The 17,248-nt window shown below is 38.9% G+C and overlaps 1 protein-coding gene across 3 annotated transcripts in view; it reads right to left on the bottom strand.

Moving 5' to 3' along the window:
• The window catches only part of GBE1 (1,4-alpha-glucan branching enzyme 1), a 165,293-nt gene that overhangs the window by 124,120 nt on the left and 23,925 nt on the right, over positions 1 to 17,248 (bottom strand). The window lies entirely within an intron of this gene.

Raw genomic sequence — 17,248 nt, 5'->3', positions numbered from 1 at the left:
CACCTCCCCCTAAGCTTGCATTAATTTTCTTCATTTGTGTATCTATGCACACAGGAATTCCACAAGGCTAAAACAGAAAAAAACACGGACAAAACAGCCCAGCTACTAGCTTGAAAGAAGTTTAGCATCTGTCTTCCTTTGCAAAGCACAAAACACACCTCTACATCACCAAGGAGGGAGTTAGACAGTTTGATTCACTGCAGTGTGATGGCTAGAATTAGTGTAATGCCATATATTATGTAGCCTCTTACACAGCAAAGAGCTGTTAATATGTACCTACTTTACTTCTAAATCTGAAGGAAGACTGAATTCGTATAGTCTATCATTCACTTACTCTCAAAAAAATTCCTAATTATTCTCACTCCTTTTTATTGAGCTGAGCATTTAGTGACTTTAAGAATGTGCACACGAAATGAACTCTTAATTTCTTTTAAATGTTAAGCCACAGAGTGGGTGATTGTGACTGCAGTTATGTTTCATGTCCTACATGGAGCAAAAGCTCATTTAAGGTTTCCAGCACAAGATGTACATATCATGTGAGGAGGAGAACAACAATCAAGTTTCAAATTTAAATGTTCTTTTTTCCTTTACATGCACTGGATGACACCCCTGTGCATGGCAGTGGGGTTGGAACTGCATAATCTTTAAGGTCTTTTCCAATGCAAACCATTTGATGATTTTAAGAAATACAGCTGAAAAAAAACCAAATTTTCAGCTTATCAGACAACTTCTTAAGAGAAGCTTCCTATGTTTATCAATTATTCCTAATCAAGCATCAATTTTCAGGTTGCTTACTGAGGTAAAATCCACAAAAACAAGATCCATGAAAGCACAGTCAGTATATGTAATGAACAGTATGAACAAAAAGTGTTCTGGACAATACTAAAGAGTCCAAACCACTAATTCATCCCTCTTTTCCAGTATTAAAAGAGTTGCTACATCTGCATTGCACTTAGGTCTGACACTTGACTTTGGGGGAGGCTCACATCTATCCTCCAACACAAATCTCAACTTGCACATATTATACAACTCTGTTCTATGAGACCCTTCAACAGCACACAGAACCTACTGAGCTTCCCCACCAGCCCTCCCACTTAGCTCCTCAGGCTCCCAGCACTTCCCAAATCCAGGACAAGCGAAAAGCAGGGTGTCACAGCCAGGACCTGACCTGCCCACAACTTTCCCTTTTAGGAAGACCTTCCTCCTCCCCTTCACCCCAGTTTGGAGCAAAGGCAGGCTTCGAACTCCCCAAGTAACAGGGCAACTTTTCTCCATATAGGTCTCAAAACAGGTACAAGTGTCCATGATACAATTTTATGAATCTGACATTGCAAATAGCTCACACATAGCCAAGTCACACAGGAAAAAACAACATAAAACAAACCAAACCTATGAAAACAAAACAAAATCAATTCTGTTAAAAGTTTAAGGTATCTTGAAGGGAAAAACTGTTCTTTAATTAGCTCATTATTTACATATAAAATGACTGAGCAAAACAGGTAAGCACTTCCAAAGTATGTATTTTGGGAGAGGCAGATGCCAGCAAATGAATGACATGAATGACAATGAACATGATATGGTAACATTTTACTAAAACAAACAGAATGCAAGGCCTAAACTTAAAAACTAAACCTTGTCTCATTGCTGGTCCGCTAGCTCTTTCTAGACCAAAATTCAGTGTCAGGCATCCTTCGTTTTTCCTTTAAGAATAAATTCTAAGTAGCAACTAGTGGCCAAAGTGTTTTGTGGGCGGTTTTGTTTGTTGGGGTTTTTTTGTTGCTGGCTGGTTGGGTTTTGGTGGGAGGGTGGTGTGAAAGCAGCGGCCATGGGGTTGAACGCAAAAGAAACTATCTCATCCTACTTAATTATTGATTTCCTATTTCGTTTGTTCTCCCAGAAACAAAAATAAACCTAAAACTAAGTTTAATTTCCATCCAGGACAGCTATTCGAGGACCATTCAGTGAACTTCAAACTTTGCTTACTGCTAGAGTTCAGAAAATCCTCACTCCTTGGACAGTTCACAGAGAAATTCAGAACGGAAAAAAAAATAAACAAAACCACAAAACCCCACACCCAAAAGGTCACAGAAAACACACACACACAGAGCACCCCCCCCATCAAATCCATTAATAACACACCTTGAACACAGCTGAGTAGCCAAATAACCATTTTTTAACAACTTGGAAAACTGAAGAACAAATGCCACCACAATTTTAGTTTGCACTTGTAATCTCCTTTATTTCTGAGCTGTATGATCCCATGCCACCAGCTCCATACAAACTGACAATATCCTCTACTCCCTCAGCCCTGAGGTCACCTTGTTCATGAGTTTTCATAGAGTTTCAGTTGTATGCAGCATATTCCAATTGAGTATTTCAGTGCTATTAAAATATATAAGTTATAACAACAACACAGAATCAGACAGATTTTGTTCCACAGGTACTTTTATTCAGAACACTTACAACACAAATACACCATAGACATTACAGGAACAATTAAAAAAAACTGTTCTAGATTACTACCAAGTACTTAGGTGTTTGAGTATCAAATTTCCATCTTTCTAGAATATTTTGCTTTATTTTGTAATTAATGCTATGGAGTGAATTCCCTCCACTACCTTGCAAAATAAGCCAACTGCTGTATTTTTTCAAAAGAAAGATTCATTTTATCAGCCTCAGAATCCCAAACTTCTCAAAGACCTTGAAATGCTGCCCTGCACACCAACAATACATACTCCAGATTGCTCCCTGTGTAAAAAGAACACAATAAATGCTTACAAGGAAACGGTTCTCATGGCAGGAATGAGGTAATTAATGTAAAGAGCAAACAGAAGATGTGATGCAGATATTTGTTAAGATCTGAAAACACACAAAAAGTCTGTATATTTTATCCTTTTATAATAGTTAAATTCAAGATACCTTTATAGTGATCACAAGGGTTGTGCATTGTCAGAAATGTATTATGACTTGATTTTTGTTCGGCTGGGATTTGGTAGGGTACAAACATTTCCTGTAATGTACAGCATTCCCTGGAGCACTGGCACAATCGTACCCAATACAAATTGCAACATGAATAATGCAGAAGCTATTCCTTTAAGATTTGACAGTTACCTGTATTTCCAAAAATTTAACAAAAAGCAGTTACATGACTATCTACTAATAAAAATTTCTTAGTCATATCTAGTCAGGATATCAGAACACTAAGAATTAGTGAAGACTCACACTGAAATATGCCATTATTTCACCTGAAGGTCGATAGCCATCTTGCTCAGGTAGACACACGATACAATGATGCAATTATTTAAGCTCCCTGCATTTGGCCATCTCCCTTGTCAGCTATCACAGCAGAGCACAAAGGAACAAGCAGGCAAACGCAATAATCCACCACCAAAGTTATTGAGATTTCATGTGATCTGCAATTACCATGTCACTGCAATAACCATCATGAAAAGCAACACTACAAGTTGCAATTGCAACCTGTTTGCTCCTGTCATCTTATGACCACCCTAACTATTATTAAAAAACCCTACCCAGGCAACTCCCATACCACACACTTCCCCTTCATAGCTGGAAAACAGAACACCGCAGAGTCTGGACACTTTTTCTGAAAGAGATGTAACCCAAGGTTTCATCACAACCTTTAGAGATAGGAAATGCAGATTTGCAGACAATTTTCTTTTCCTTCTGCTCCCAAGTTTGCCTTGGCTCTCACAACACCCATACCCTTTAATTTTATTTTTGTTGAAGCAGTGAAGGGTTTTTTAAAGTTGCAGAGTGAAGTTATTAGATAAGACAGGAATCCAAATTTATATTGCAACAGCCACTGTGTGTGTACATGCCTGTGAGTGTATGAAATCCCACTACATTCATTCAATCCCAAACTTGCTTTGGCTATATTATGAATCGCAGAAGCAGCAAAGTATATTAGAATCTCATGGTAGTCTGTGCAACAGTATCCTAATATTTATCCTCACCACGTCACCAGTTATCCAGGCTTCCAAGTCAATAGAAGTTTTGAAACACTAAACTTATAATCTGACATCCTACACCACAACTGTAGGAGACTATCCCCCAAGCAAACAGCTTGTTTGCTGGGGATATACACAATTTTAATACTGTTTAATAAATAGCTGTCATTCAGTTAATGTCATACATGTAATCTGTAAAACCTCCCCACTTTATTCCACATCACAAAGGAACCTTTCCTGAGTGCATCTGTCAAGACCACAATTTTCTCCTTGCTTCAATTTCCTCATGGTTTCTTTCATAATTCACAATTGGATCAGTTGAGGAAAGAGTATCAATAGAAACAGCAAGAAAAACGAAAATTTTAAGCCAAAGCTTTTAGCCTAACAAATGATGTATTCATTGCCAAAGCACATGCACAACAGCACTGCCATCTCTCCTGTTTTCTAGATGCCTCTTTACTTCTTACAGGCTATGAGATTTTTACCAGGTAAAAGCTCATACCCCACTGAATTTTGAGGTTTCTACAATGCCTCTTCTCTTCTGAAGGGGAAAGCAAACCACAACAGGAACACCACCTTGATGAAGCACAGCAAGACCCAGAGAACTCTTAACTAGCACTCTTCAATTCCCTTCTATCTTCTCCAACAGAGCTGTTCATGCAACCTCAGTCTTGGTCAGCCTATTCTGCACAAAGCTTTAGAAAGCCAGAAAAGTAATTTACAAGCTGCAGGGGATGGAGTACTTTCTTTGCACTGACATTTGAGAATCAAAAATTTCAGCAAAATAGATTCAGAAAGCTAATCTACTACAGACATATTAAAAACCCCCACCTTCTAGTTTAAAATAAAAATACCCATACACCTGATAAACTTCATGGAAATACACCATTGCAAAGTATGAAAGACATTACAAAAACAGCCACAAAATACTGTTTAAGACTACTTTTGTATTACAGTTTCCTTACCACAAGAATTATAGTCCTTGAAAAACAAAAGCTTATCCTTATTCTTCTCCTACTCATCACTTACATTTTTGCACGATCAGAAGCATCAAAGCCATTTGGAGCCATCATATCAAAATTGTGTTTCTCTGTGCCAGGAAGAAGCAAGTGTCAGCTTCCAACCACTCCAAAAAGGTGGTAAACAAGTTAATCTAGGAATTTTAAGGTTTTATACCATGTTTCTCTGATACAGATCTGTCTTATCTTGCTCTAACTAGCAGCACTCACTGGAAATACCAGGAGTAATGCCACCAAAACTAAAAAATAAAATCCCCACAAACACCAAAACACAGCACAAGCCACTTCTGGTCTTAATTCTCCCGCTTTTCCTCAACTAGTCATCATCACATCGTGGAAAAACCAAAGGATAAAACTCATACCTGTTCAACTCAACAATATCGATGCATTGTCTGCGTTAAACAGCATTGTAACAGACATGACTGTAAGCACCATGTTGTCTGACACCTATCACAGAGTAATATCGACAGAATGAATGCCAGAAAAGGTTCCAGAGGCTAAAAGGCTTCTCCCTTCTGACAAATCCCTGAATTTCTTACAGTTCCTGGCAGACAATCCACACAGCCTAGGAAAGGGAACCAAGATAAACTTAAGAAACAGAATAAGGGAACAGCAAAAAGAAAAAATATTGACACACTTAGTACATCTGTTCTTTTGAGCAAGCAAGGACTGGACAGACAAACCTTAGTTTGGAAAAAAATGTCAAAAAATAAATACAAAAATCACCACAGTTTACTACTATCACATTGCTTTCCTTCACACAGACTAAACATGGCTTGTATTAGACAAATGTCATGAAGCATTTAATAAAAACCTATCTGTGGAGAAATCTCAGTGGCATTTTTACAGTTATTTAAACAAGCAATTACATACAGAGGCTGCTGACAAGAGTCAATAATACCCAGAGCAGCCTTTGAAACTGATAACCCACAGTAATCAGTGGAGTTAAATACCTGAAGTTCAGTGTGTTTCCTCTTTGGTAAAGTCCACAAGTTGCACAAATGTGGTGTCAGACCTTGTACTTCAGTCAGCCCCAGCACCACCTAAAGGAATTATGCAAGCGTACCCAGGATCTGTCTCTAACCTTCCCAAATGTGAAGACTGTTGTTCTAAAACCAGGTTTACATTAGAAATGCTTGTCAGTGTATTAGCAAACGCTACTGGTGAGCAATGTCCTTCTTGCTGCAAAAGTCTTTACTGGATATGCCATTAGAAGAAAGAATTCATCACTACAGGGTTTGTAACACGGTTGGACTGGGCACCAGCAACAACTTCTATTATGAAAAGCATGCTCTTACACCATAAACTGCGTCAATATTGTATGCTATACTGGTAATGTCTTTTTGTGGGCTTTTATTACTTTCTGGGGACTTTCTACTTCAATACCTCCCTCTTTTGGTTTCCCTGTCAAGGAGTGCAATTATCCAACCTACACCCCAGGACCCACCACTCATTTTTGAGGAAACACTGTTAAAATTCAACAACAGTAACTGACAGGTACTGAGTTTGCAGCAAACTACACTGAACTCTACCACATAAGGACAAACAAGCTGTTCAGTGAGATACCTGGAGAAGAATCAGATCTTGACAGACTTGGCATTTCCTGCATCTGTAGGGCTTGGGAGGTGTTTCTGTCAGAAGTCATTTTGGTCAAAGTGGTCTACAATGACACTTCATGGACATAATTGCCACTTACAGCTACCTACATTTTAAGCTGGAAATCACTCAAGACAACCCTGACTGTTGCTGAAAGCTCAGTCTGATGCCTACTTTGATGGCACTATGTTATTTGTGATATTAGGGCAGGTCATGCCTTACTTCTTATTCTGCAACTCAACAGCCCCCATCGCAGATGAAGTATTTGCTTCTGCTTTAGAAGAAAGTCTGTTGATGTCATTGTTTATGCTATTTACTGCTAAGCAAAAAGCCAAATCGCTTGGCCAAAATACAGAATGCCGAATAGTCACACTCAAAGACATCGTTTTTTGTTATCTTGTAATACTCAGTCCATAACTTCATGGTCCAGAAGAGATCCTATTCACAATGCAAAGACATTTTAATCCAGTCATTGTTACTGTGCAGTAACAACATTCCTGCTTTACTGGCTGTGCTAAAATAGTAGACATCCAAGCCCTATTTTGGTCCAAATTTAATAAAATTTCAAGTAAGAATAATCATTAGTTGTATTTAGCCAGCTAATCTTTTTAGTAAAGCTTTTCTTGTCCTTCCTCAATTCACAAGCAGTAGCTGAAATATACACATCTCCAAACACAAACTGAGTGTATTAATTTGATTCATTTGGAACCCACAGATACTTTGTACCTATTAAAGGTGTAAAGGTCTAGGTTAACCTCTATACTATCAACATTTTTTCATCCTATTATCAGTTCAGGGAAGAAGAGGATTGCTTTCCTCAGAAGAAAAAGCATATTTTTGAACAACCAGATTTATAGATTGAGTCTTTCATTGCCTTTTAATAACCTTATCAGCACCAAGAAATTATTATTCAGTTGAAAAAGTTAACTGAAACAGTTCAAGCAATAGATGCATGAAATCTGTTGAAACCCACTGTACTGGGAGCCTTGCAGAAGAGGAGCTGGTGACACCTGCTCTGTTTGGAGTTGCTCTTAAGGCTTGAGCAGCCTGAAGGTTCACCTGAGCAGCAGTCGCTACCTGTGTGTGAGGACAAAGTGAATTTTAAAATACTTTATGTGCCATCTTCAGTCCTAAAACATGCTCACACCTATCTCTGGAACAAAATACATTCAAGTTGGACAAAAGACCACTTCTGCCATAAACCAGCATTCACTTCATGGCAAATTCAGGGGATAGAGGGGTGGAATTTATATGCAAGTAACAAAGCTAAATGTGCCCACATAATATCAGCATGTGGCAATATTAAGTCTGGTAGTAAACTTCTCTAATTTCCCCCAGTCCTGCCCTCCTGCAAACTTGAGCTTTTCAACCATCGTCTCCCACAGCAACATGAAAACAACACTCATTTCATACACTACTTGGTTAGACAGTGACATTTTGATCCAAAGACTCTTCCCCAAAAAGAGAAAAAAAAAGAAGCACCATACTAATTATTAGGGTTTTGAATTTTTGAGGAAAAGTTCTACATTCACCTACCTACAGCTACATACACTTCAACTGTGTGGCATCTAAAACTGAGAGCACAGGAAGGAGATGAATGGGGAGTCTTCAGCTTTGAAGTGTTTTTAACTACATGAATTTGCAGTGTTCAAGTGAAGTAGCAAATAATCTGATTTATGAACTCATACACTTACTTATTTTAGGACAAGTAGCAAATAGAAAAAGCTCTTCCGTCCAAAACTTTTTGATGAAACAAAGAAAATACAAAGAAGTTTGGTAATTATCTCTAAATGATAACATTTCTTATTTATAAATTTTTGTCTGAAAGAACTAATCACTGTAATCACATTCAAATTACACTGCAAGACAAGCAGATTTTTTAACAGTAATCTGCTATTTAAAGAAAACTGTTACAAGCCTGATTTTTTTTTTCCTTAAATACTTTCCAACTGTTGTAAACAGGATTAAAATAAAGTAGCAATATTTTGAAAAAACTTTTCAGATGTTTATCATATTAAGCATTAAGGAACTCTTATTAGAAAATTTGTAACAAATACACCATAGATTAAGTCAATGAAATCCATAAACCATAGTTAAACTTGCCAACAAACTCTAGTGGAGGCTGGATTTACACACAGACTAGCTAAAACTCCCCAGAAAAAGCTGTGTCTGTATACACTTATGCATTAAGCACATAAAGTGCAATTAATAAAGATATTTTTATGGTCTTTGGGGAAAATAAATAAAAAGCTGCACAGCAAACAAAAGAAAAACTAGCTTTCACACTCAAAACAAACTCTACACCACTAGAAGCTAAGATACAACTACCCTGAATTTGGCACAGACTAAACACAGCTGTAGGGATCTACTTCCTCTCCCTTTTTAGGGGGGGAGGTTTGTGTTTGGAGGTTGCATGTGGAGGCAGGGCAGGGAGCAAAGAGTTAAAACACAGACCTTTCTGATACTCTTACCAGTACCAAACTCCTACCTCAACTGACCTTTTTAATCCCTTTATCACTTTAGACTTTCCCCCTCACTGCCTGACAAAGCAGCCAGGACTGCCTCTTTGGATTTGCTTTCTCCAAGAAAGGGAAAAGCTGCTTAGACAATGGACACAGACTGAAAGTGTGTAACCCAAATGCCATGCTTTGCTGCAGCCTCTCTCCCACCACTTTGGAACTTGCCAAAGAAGAGATTATTTTTCTACTCATGCTACATGCTGAAATTAGTGCAGTAACCCAAAAGTACCTGTCGTTGCTCAAAACAATTGATAACCAGCATCAAGAAAGTAGCCAAGGGCTGAAGAAAAATAGAAGCACAGGTACAAAGAGCACCTTAACTAAAAAGAACATGGGCAAATTGATACAACTATTTAAGCCTCCTAAAGGCTGGACCAAAGGAAGAAGACAGTACAGCCACCACACTACTTACAAGATAAAAGATTTAATGATATTCTGACGATGATTTTTTTTAAGCTGTATTTTTCTAAATAACTTCCTCTTTAAGTGACAATAGAAAATGTACAGAAGATGTTCAGAGAGGGCCATGCCATTGGCAGAACTAGACACGTACTGTTTACTTCCCAGAAGTGAAATATTTTATTAAAAACAATATCCATCTATTCAGCTTGAAAGATACAATGATCCATGAGCTTTCCAAAGATTAAGTTAAAGCTTGGGAGTTCACGTCAACTGAGAGAGAGGATTTGGCTGTTCAGACAGTAGATTTAAATCACCTGGCTCATTCAGCATGCAGAAGCTTTACCTTGTTCTCCACTGCTTTAACATTCTCAAAGGAAGCTGTAGTCTAAACAGCCCCTGAAGTTGTAAAGCTTGTCTTTTTTCAGCTCTGTTCCTTCCTTTCTTACCAAGGAGGGATTTTTCTTCATTCCTTCTGTATTTCTCTTAGGGATGTCAAAGGTTTTTGGGGAGTGAGAAGGACAGCTGCAGAAGGGTGGGACACGGACATAACACAAGATGACAAATCCCATCAACACACAGACTGAGAAAGGATTTGAGAACCAACACAAAGTATTTACCTTAAGTCTTACCTTGATGTACCAAGTATAGATTGTTCTCTAATTTCTCCTTCTCAAAAAGTAGAATTTTAGCTCTAAGCTCTGGAGAGCCCCAGTACCAGCCCCTGTCCTAAACCATCACATCTGCTATGTCACAAATGTTTCTATGGAGTCATTACTACTGTTTGTGCAACAATACAAACCTATTGTGCAAGTATTTACATGCTGCCCAAATTTGCCCAAAAAGCTGGCAGCAAAAGCAGCATTGCAAATTCCGTATTTCTATAAAGCTTCGACAATTTCCTAAAGGAGAGGCATTTGTAAGAAAGAACTGTTTATTCAGGTCTAATTAAACCTTGCTGAAAGTGATCAGAGTCATAATTTCTTATGATGGAAATGGATTTTTTTTTTTTTTCCTTGGAATGGAAAGCATCCATTACCTTACAGCTTACCAATCCCTATCATAGCAGGAACATTTATACTAGGGACATATACTACAATAGGTATCAAGCAATTATGTTAACTACTAACAGGTGTCAAATAATAATGTTAACTTGCTTAAGCCTGACACACAAGACAGAATTTATTAAACTCTTTTTTTTTTTTTTTTTTGCTGGGATAGCAGGTACAGTACAATCAGGATGCCCCCTAAAGCTGCTAAAATGAGCTGCTGACTCTTATGTTCATGCAGTGAATACATTCTAGATGGGCAATTTCCAAACAGTTGTGGTAGTGCAGCATGTTTTCATTTACAACACACAGTAACTCACCGTGATTTTAATAGGAGTCTTTCAGACAATTCCCCCTGGCCCTCCTGCCTTTCTTCCAAATCATCTTATCCAATGCTTACACCACCAAAAACGTGGATCTGATGATGACAATGCATTCACATGTGACCATGGGGAATGCCTGGAGGTACACATCCTGTACATAAATGTAGCCTGCCTCTCAGGGACACATTATGAAAAAGAGAGTGCCCTCAAACCAGAAGTCTGATCCACACCATTGGCACAGTATAGCCACCATCTAATATATTGTTTTCTCAAAAAAAAAAAAAAGTCCCCACACTAACAGTAATAACCTACCTACATCTGTGATCAGCACTAAGTCTATTTTTCACTTGTCCCAAGGCAATGTCTCCTAAAGAACCTTCTCTAGCAGCCCCCTCTTGAAGAGAAGGATGAGAAAAAGTGACAACCAGACCCTAAACAATGCCCAGAAATAGAGAAGTAATTATCTTAGAATCATGCAGATTAGCAAGCACCATTCAAGATCAGTGTAGTCTGTTTGTGTACGTCAACTTATCCACACTTCCAGAAGCCTTTTCTTGACTGAAAAGGTAGGGTTTGGCTTTGAGTGAAACAAATTAAAGGAGAAATATGGATAAGCTTGAAGTCCACATTCTCCTAATATAATACTTTGGCAAGATTCCTCCACTTTTTTATTCCTACCATCAAGGACAGCATCCTTACTTTGGCATGTCATACCTGAACCACTTGTGAGAGAATCCAGACCCCAACCTCCCTTTAAAGACTGAGAAACACACAAATCACTCAATGAGCACAACACTGATTCAGGCAACAAGGGCTGAAACTCACATTTTCTATTCCATGAACTATACACATCTCAGTTAATTTTGTGTGACCGAGCATCACTCAATTCCTTTTGTACATCTAGGCTACATTTTTTTTTGAACTTGGCATAACCTTTGAGCAGTGGCACTCCTTCTCTGGAGAATGTAGGTCCACCCTTATTGGATCTTCATGCTCCACTTTGAAAATATTTTCTCTTTCCATCACTAAGCACAAGGGCAGACATGCTAAGCACTAAGAGAGGCAAAGCAACACATCAGGACAGCAAGGATACAAAGGAAGCAAAGTATCCTATGCCTGAAGAACAGCTTCAAAGAGAAAAGGAGTGTGTGTAACAGAAAGCATTAGAGCTACCTGCAAGTAATACCAGTCAATGGAATCAGAGTTGAGTGACTAAAACTGTCAGTAAGGCTTTTTTGTTGTTAAGTATACCCAAGAGAGTAAGTTCAAGTAAGTTTAGCCTTAGAAATTCCCAGATTCATGGAACAGTTTTTTCAACATGTTCACGTAATAGAATGAATTGACCTTGGTCCTTTGACAGGTCTTCAGACATCTATTTTACCACGAGCCTATACTAAATTTTAATTGCAAATAATGCCCAGATAACATTCTAACGAGGCATTTCCAAGAGCAGCATCTTGGGGGCCTATTCTCTGTAGAATGAGCAGGACTCATCTCTAACAACTGGCCCTCAATTTCTTAACATGAGGTGCTATAAGAGCATCAAACTGTCAGATACTTGGGGAAGAGGCAGCCATATTCTAGGTAGAAACTTTTTTTTGCTGAATATTCTTTTTCCAGAAGAAAACTTATGTTTTAAACATTTTAAATACAAAGACCTGATCTTGTTGCACTAGACACTTTGCCTGAAGACATTATTTTCTTTTTAACCTGATGAATAACTGTATGAAACAAAGGTGCAGAAAATACAAAGCAAACGGAAGCATGAGTGAGAGCTTTTAGATCGCTGCCACTGCACAAGCCAAAAGGAGCTCTCTTTTGTGGAAGGCAGAAGATGAAGGAACAGCTAGGATTAGATAGTGGGAGTAAATAAAAGGTAACAGGGAGCCTGAAAGAGAAGTGTCTATACATAAATATTGAAATTGAACAGGGGGAGAAAAGTATCTTCAGGAGATAGGATGTCAATTTAAGACAGTCCTCCATAAGAATGCCTTCTTTACAGCTTTGAAGTAGAGAAGAAACATGCATAAATACCTGAATGTAAAGTATTCAGCAAGACAAAGCTTTTCCTCACTATTACAATGAAACAGTTATCAGATTCCTGGTCATGTAATAAATTGTTCTAGAATTCCAGGCAAATTTTCAGAGTTGATCCAGCATGCTCAGATGTGCTAACACTACATAACAGAGCTGAGGAGGCCTCAATTCATTTCTTCAGAGAATACCAAGTTTTAACTTTTAAACAGAGGCAACTGCTCTGCTAATGAAAAGCAATACCTACATCATTATATTTCACTGCCTTTTCATAAATCTGGCAGCTATTAACACAATTCCAACTTGAATCTTTCGATGAGGACTACACCAGTCACACATATGCTAGATGTACATTGGCCTATGCGAGTACTTCCTCACACACTTAAAAACTAAGATCATCAGTGAGACAGTCAACTACACTTGTCACGGTTAGTAATCCAAATGCACATGAGTTAGAGACTACCATAAGGCAGAAGGATTAAATTGGCAGGGTTCTAGAATCATACTGAACTGATGGGATGCCACCAAAACCAGTAAAACTACGACCATGTATATGACACAGTTTTTCACAAATATTTAGTTCTGCACACCCAATACAACAGTCTGTATGTGATAAAATAGACAAGGAAAATCCACTTTTTCTGATGATACGTAAGAATTGTGTCAATTCTGTGACAGATCATACTCCAGTCCTTCTCCTCTCTCCATCTTCATCTAGAAATAGGATTCCAGCTTAGTCGCCCTTCAACTGCCATTCCCAAGCCTGCTAGACCCCAACAGCTGCCGTCCTACTCAGCCCTATCACACCCAACTCGGTACATTTTCAATATCTCAGTCAGACACCCACCACTGTTCATCTTCAAAATATATTTTAAAAGACAGAACCATGAAGCAGCATTAAACTGATATTAAGCAGATACAAAATGGGAGATAAAAAGGGAAGAATGGCAAGTTCTTCCCTTTTGTAAGAATGGAGGGAGCTACGAACACTACGAGAAAGCTACGAACCAAGTGACAGGACATCTTGGTAATTGATACTGCTGCAACAGCCACTGAGTAGATGTTCCCATCTTGACCAACTCACCAACACTTGAGAAGGAATGGAACTCCTCTCTCTCAACCCATACACATGGCCAACCATTTTATCTAGTTGAAGAAATCAATGTTTTTTGAGAACAAAGACTGAAGCTATGCATCGGTATTATTTTTCTTATTTATTCTATAAATTGAACTACTCAAAAAAAGCTTTCACCAAAGACTACATAGTCAGTAGGTTACAGAGGCAGTTGCATGGACTGGTAAAATATAACAAGCCATGTGCATTGTTATAGCGGAAAATTCTAATAGGCAGCACTTTCTAACACCAGTTTGTAATACCATGAAATGAAATTACACCACAGGCATTAATGGTTTTAATTGAACCAATTATGCTCTAAGAGGTAAAAGACTAAAAACACATGCTAAATTATACAAAGTCTTTAGTCTAAATAACACTTGAGACTTAACAAAATACCTGTGGGAAAACATATCCCAGATGGTCAAACAATGTAGCACAGTGATACCCTACACAAACACTATCACTTGAGGATTTTTTTTGTTTGTTTTTTTAAGCAGATTCTTGTTTAGAGATCTGAATAGTGTGTATTTGGGTCAAGACTGAGCAGTTCGCTATATATACACTGATTTCCCCTCATCCCAAAGAAGATACTCCTTCCTCAACTCAGGATCAAATTCAGGCATTCATCAAAAGAAAAAAATTACAGATTTCTATTTTCCCCATGAACGCCATTTGCAACATGCCCAGGCATGGCAAAGTATTGAAATGGGAAGGTGACTGGAAGTCTTTCTTTCCCCAGTCACTCATTTAACTATCCCCCATGCTTATGGCATTACTAGGTCCTACCATCACATTTTAGGCATTACTTCTTTACAGAAGCCCTTTGTTCCTACCAAAGCACTCATTCAGCAGTTTTTGGAGGCTTTATGAAAGAAGAAAAGCAGTCAGTTGTCTTAAAGCACAAAGCTACACTTTACAAGAGGTTAAAGGAGACAGTCCTAGAAAGCAAGAGGAAAATTTTCAGAACTTGAGGCAACATCATGATTCATTTCATCATGAATCTGGCAATTCTCAAGGTGAATCAGGATAATCATATTACATTGCAGAATCCAGTCTGATGTGACTAAAGCCTGTCTGTCCTTCAGCAACCCACTCCCTTCGAGAGAAAGGAAAAACAAAAGAATGCACAAAGATCTCAGTATTAGCTACGCTGCTGTGCAGACTTGGTCACCATCCTGAGGGTGCAGGAGCACAGCACAGGGTAGGAGAGGCAGATGTGAACCCCAGCAAGAGAGGCCTGCACTTGCTCAAGGCATAGATGAGCAGGAACACACTAGAGCCTCTCCAGAAGACAGCTTTTTGTTCCTGGTCTGTTATCTACTATGGCACACAGGTAGGGCCTGAAAGATGGGTTTCCTCAGAACAGATGTGCAAAAGCTAACTTGAGGAGGCGCGGGCTGCTCATATCCACTCACAGCTCTAAGCTATCTACAGGGACAGTTAGCTGGGAGTGCCTAAAGAAAAGAACGAGCCAGGCTGTTCTCCAAGAGAAACAGGGAAAACAGATCAGAAGCAACAAAGTTGCATCAAGCTAAGTTACAGTATTAAAAAAGAAATTCCCAGAATTTGGGTAGCCAAACACAGGGAGAGACTGCCCAAGGGGGCTGAAGAAACACATCCTCAGTGACCTGGCACAACCCCACAAGGTCTTGAGCAGCCCAATCCAGCACCAGAAATGGTCAGTCTTTGGGTGTGAGAATAACCAAGTCACCTGTGCAGAAGTCACACAGTCATGGATACACAGCTATAAAGTTCTTTACTAACAATCATCTGGCCATGCTAATGCAGTGCCACAGACAAGAGAGCAGATAGGCTCAAGCCCAAAGGGCAACTCTCAGCAACTTGCTGATGTCACTACCAAGATTGGCCCCAAGTCTTTTATTTACCATCACTTCTACAAAACTTTCACTGAGCAAGAAAAAGGGAGGACTATTTCACATGTTACTGCACAAGGCATAATATAAGGATCTCCACCAACAAATGTTTAAAAGCTTTGTTTCTCAAGCATCCTTAATCCTCTGCCAAAAGCCCCAATTTTTATTTCTTTAGGCAATACACAGTACAATAACTATAAGCTATAAAATTTCCATCACTCCATGATGATTTAGTTTAATATTAAGTAAGGTCAATATCACTGAAAACTCTAAGAAGAGATCCAGACTACTACAGGAAATGCATCCACATATACTATATTTGAACAAGTCTCTTTCACTTCTATTCTTTCCCAAAGCTTCCTAATCCAAGCTAGTAAAATACTTTTAGTGCAACAGGGTGCCAGGCACCAAATCTGCCTCCTGTCCCCTTTGTCAGGAAAAACTCAACCTTCTGAACTGAGAGACCACATGTACTTTTGTTGTCTAAACTATTCAAGTGGGAAAAAAAGAAATGTCACTGGGCAGGGGGTATCAGGAGCAAAGTTAGAGGAAATCAGTCAGCAGCATCAGAAGGAATAATGAACAGATTGCCACTGGTTCAGCAGTTGAGTAGCATGATTTCTACTCAGTTTTCCTATTCTACAAAAGTAAATTCATTGCTAATAGATAGTCCTCCTGTCCTATCTATGATGAGGCCATGGCAAGCAGCTGACAATCAATCAACACTTAACACACAGATTTGCTTAACAGCACATATGCCTAGCAGCTTCATCACAGCCTTTTCCTGCATCATGTATGGTGTAGGAAACCAGATCCATTGGGTTATTTAACGAGTGCCATACCACAGTGATGGGTCATGCAACCACCAGTTAAATGCATCAGCATCCTTCAGTCTGGAACAAAGATCACATAGCTCCACGTTGCTCAGGATTTCAGACACAGTGCACACAGTTGTGCAGGGCTGTTCACCACCTCCCCCAGCTCAGGAACTGGACATCAAGCAAGCAAATCCCATATACTGAAGGCCCTAAAGAACTGGTTCGTCACACAAACAGCAATTAGGCTGCAGAACTCCTTTTTCCTGGGCACTCTTGATAAAACACACTTGAAGCATTAAATACAGACTGAATCACAATTCACAGAAACTGTAATGACCATTGCATGCAGCCACCAACAGGCATTTCCCTGTGCTTACAATTCCTCCTCCTTGGTACACTCTACCATCCTTCTCCTGCTGCTTCTTCGGGCTTAGAATAAAACATCCAGTTTATCACACACTGCCACAAAAGTTTTCCTTTATTCTTTTAAATTAATTAACAGTATACATGTTTCCACAATAATTCTATGGCA

The sequence above is a fragment of the Corvus hawaiiensis genome, chromosome 2 (assembly GCF_020740725.1).
Source record: "Corvus hawaiiensis isolate bCorHaw1 chromosome 2, bCorHaw1.pri.cur, whole genome shotgun sequence".
NCBI lineage: Eukaryota > Metazoa > Chordata > Aves > Passeriformes > Corvidae > Corvus > Corvus hawaiiensis.
This window is presented reverse-complemented; position numbering and strand designations above follow the sequence as displayed.